The sequence below is a fragment of the Sinocyclocheilus anshuiensis genome, unplaced genomic scaffold (genome assembly GCF_001515605.1).
Source record: "Sinocyclocheilus anshuiensis isolate Anshui unplaced genomic scaffold, SAMN03320099.WGS_v1.1 scaffold1000, whole genome shotgun sequence".
Classification (NCBI taxonomy): Eukaryota; Metazoa; Chordata; class Actinopteri; order Cypriniformes; family Cyprinidae; genus Sinocyclocheilus; species Sinocyclocheilus anshuiensis.
In genome coordinates, this window is record NW_015552600.1 from 98,103 (window position 1) to 101,696 (window position 3,594).

The 3,594-nt window shown below is 39.4% G+C and overlaps 1 protein-coding gene across 2 annotated transcripts in view; it reads left to right on the forward strand.

Annotated features, from left to right (window-relative positions):
* LOC107665752 (dynactin subunit 1-like) overlaps positions 1-3,594 on the forward strand; it is a 54,397-nt gene that overhangs the window by 35,964 nt on the left and 14,839 nt on the right. The window lies entirely within an intron of this gene.

The window sequence follows — 3,594 nt, forward strand, 5'->3', positions numbered from 1 at the left end:
CGGCTCGGTTTGCGTTTCCACTGCAGTTCAGTACCGCTTTAGAGTGGGCGGGAATATTCACATGTCGTTATAGTTGCGCCGTCTCTACTACCACGACTCTTTTTCATTCCGCGTCGCCCCATCAAGCTCTCGCTGGATCCACTCCTCTGCTATCAACGAGAGGAACGTCTGTTCTTCCGCAACAGACAACAAAACTTTTTGGTTGTTAAAAAAAAGGTGCGCTCGTTCAAAACAGTTGCGTTCGATCCTTCGCTGGCTGTGCTGATTTAAATCTAGCGGTTCTGTTGTGTTTGTGTCGCAAGTTCAGTGACGCAGGTAGTGACGATTCTCTCCGGCCAATCCGTGATCAGCAGAGTTTACACGTCACGTTTTGGTAACGGTACGGTTCACTTGGAACCCCAACCGAGGTGGTACTAAAAAAAGTACCAGGTACCAGGTACTGTACCCAGTGGAAAACCCCCCAAAAGTGAACCGTACCGAGCCGCACCGTGCCGTACCATGCAGTGGAAAAGCGCCATAAGAGTCCTCAAGAACCCAACCTAAGCTTGTGACAGACTTCGGCCTAGTCTTTCCACTTCAAAATCCTCTGACTCAAACTGGTTCTTTTTCATCAACCAACTTCCAGTGGATCTTAATATTTATAATTAATTATTACTAGTTATAATTAATTATTCATATTTCCCCTTTGAGCTGATTCGGTACACCTTCAACTCAATCTTACCAAGACAGAACTGCTTGTAGTTCCAGCAAACCCATCGTTTCATCACAATTTCACCATCCAGTTAGGCACATCAACCATAACTCCTTCAAAAACACTTGGCAGGTCTTCCAGCCAGTTCTATCAAACCTCTACAATTAATCCAGAACGCGGCAGCAAGATTAATTTTTAATGAGCCAAAAAGAATACACGTCAGACCTCTGTTCATCAATCTGCACTGGCTACCAGTAGCTGCTCGCATAAAATTCAAGGCATTAATATTTGCCTACAAAACCACCATTGGCTCTGCACCCCTTTACCTAAATTCATTACTTCAGAGTTATGTTCCTCTAGAAGCTTGCGTTCTGCAAGTGAACGACGCTTTATTGTGCCATCCCAAAGAAGCACAAAATCACTTTCACAGACCTTTACATTAACTGTTCCCTCCTGGTGGAATGACCTGCCCAACTCAATCCCAGCAGCTGAGTCCTTAACCATCTTCAAGAAACGACTAAAACGCATCACTTTCTATTCTATTTTAATTCTACTTTATCTATTTATATTTTTTTTATTAAAAAAAAAACTATCACTAGCTTTCTATTTTTCATTTCCTTTCTATTAATGTTTTTCTTTTTGTGTGTGTGTGTGTGTATATATATATATTCCTTTGTAAGTTGCTTTTGGATAAAAGCGTCTGCTAAATGACTAAATGTAAATGTAAATATTAATACTGTTATTATTGTCCACAATTCTATTATATTAATATTTTTAGTATTACTGTGATTATAATAGTAATAATAATTATTATTATTTATATCAGTATGTATATTAATATCCACATTAGCATTTTTGTTGTTGTTTATTTAATAATAATAATAATTATTATTATTATTGTAATTAATGTAATTACTTGGTTTTGATACTTTTATTTGAACCAATTATAATTGCATCATCATTAGTTTATATATAAATGTAGTCATACTAAAGCCTGTTTTTCACTCTGGTCTATTTTTACTACTGAAAAATATCAGATTACTCAGATTATCAGTAGATTACTTGATTACCAAAATAATTGTTAGTTACGGTCCTAGATTAGTTAAAACATTTCGAAATACAACTGCATTGTTTTGCATTTTGTGATTAAAAGACATTTTTTATAATTAAAAATGTAAAAAAATAAATAGTATTAAATTATTGTCTCGTAGTGAACCAAGTATCTGTATTTTGTCTCATCTCAGGAGCTAAGTGTGTTGTCACACACCCTAGTGTCGATAAGCGGTGATATAGCTCATGATTTTCCAAGTGTATGATATAGCTTTCATTCTTCAGGTCAATCATAAAAAAAATCAGTTTGTATAAGCAAAGTATAACTTTGCCATAGTATTCTTTTAAATTTTAAAGGTGCCACAGTCATTGCATGCTTTGCTTGTGCTGCACTTTATTTGTACCATTTTGTTTTATAAGATTATTTATAAGAATTTGAAAGATAATAACAATATTGTTTGATAAGATCTCTGATTTTAGCCATTGAAAACCAAAAAAAAAAATAGTGCTTAAAGTCGTTGAAAGATCTGGGCCCTCATTTATCAACAGTGCGTAGAAAAGGTTCTATATTTTATCCTACAAATGAAATTTAGAATGTGCCCAAGTACAAGAAAATCCGTATTTATAAAATGTGCGCACGCAGTTCTTACGCACATGAGTAAGCAATCATTGTTGATAAATCCCACATGTGCGTAAGTAACATGCTCGTTCACGTTCATTTGCATTCGGAAACGCCTCCAATGAACCATATATGGTGACAACACCTCCCTTTATAAATCCTAACCAGTCAGGTTTCAGGAGTGGCCATTCAACTGAGACTGCGCTACTGTCAGTCACGGAAGCCTTGCGGATTGAAAAAGCTGATTCCAAATCATCAGTTCTTATTCTGCTCGATCTTTCTGCTGCTTTTGACACTGTCAATCATCAGATCCTCCTTTCTGCCCTCTCTTCAATGGGCATCACAGGGATTCCACTTCGCTGGTTTGAATCCTATCTCACTGGTAGGTCTTTCAGGGTGGCTTGGGGAGGGGAGGTATCCAAAGCACATCAACTTGTCACTGGGGTTCCTCAGGGATCAGTTCTTGGACCCCTCCTCTTCTCCATATACACAACATCACTGGGTCCCATCATACAGGCACATGGCTTCTCCTACCATTGCTATGCTGATGACACACAGCTCTATCTTTCATTTCAACCAGATGATCCAACGGTAGCTGCACGGATCTCAGGCTGCCTGGCGGACATCTCGGCATGGATGAAAGAATATCACCTACAGCTCAACCTGGCAAAGACTGAGCTTCTTGTCTTCCCTGCCACTCCAACTCTACAGTATGATTTCTCCATCCAGCTAGGTTCTTCTACAATTACCCCATCAACTTCGGTCAGAAATCTTGGTGTAACTTTTGATAACCAGCTGACCTTCAAAGACCACATTGCAAAGACCGCTCGATCTTGCAGGTTTGCATTGCACAACATCAGAAAGATCAGGCCCTTTCTAACGGAGCATGCTGCACAACTTCTTGTCCAGGCCCTTGTCATCTCTAGGCTGGACTACTGCAATGCTCTTCTGGCTGGACTTCCATCAAGCACAATCAAACCTCTACAAATGATTCAGAATGCAGCGGTACGACTGGTCTTCAACGAGCCCAAAAGAGCCCATGTTACACCTCTCTTTATCTCCTTGCACTGGCTACCGGTTGCGGCTCGAATCAAGTTCAAGACATTGATGCTTGCATATAGAACAACCACAGAATCAGCACACGCCTACTTCCACTCACTACTACGAATCTACATACCCTCCAGAAGTCTGAGATCCGCTAGTGAGCAACACCTCGTGGTACCATCACAGAGAG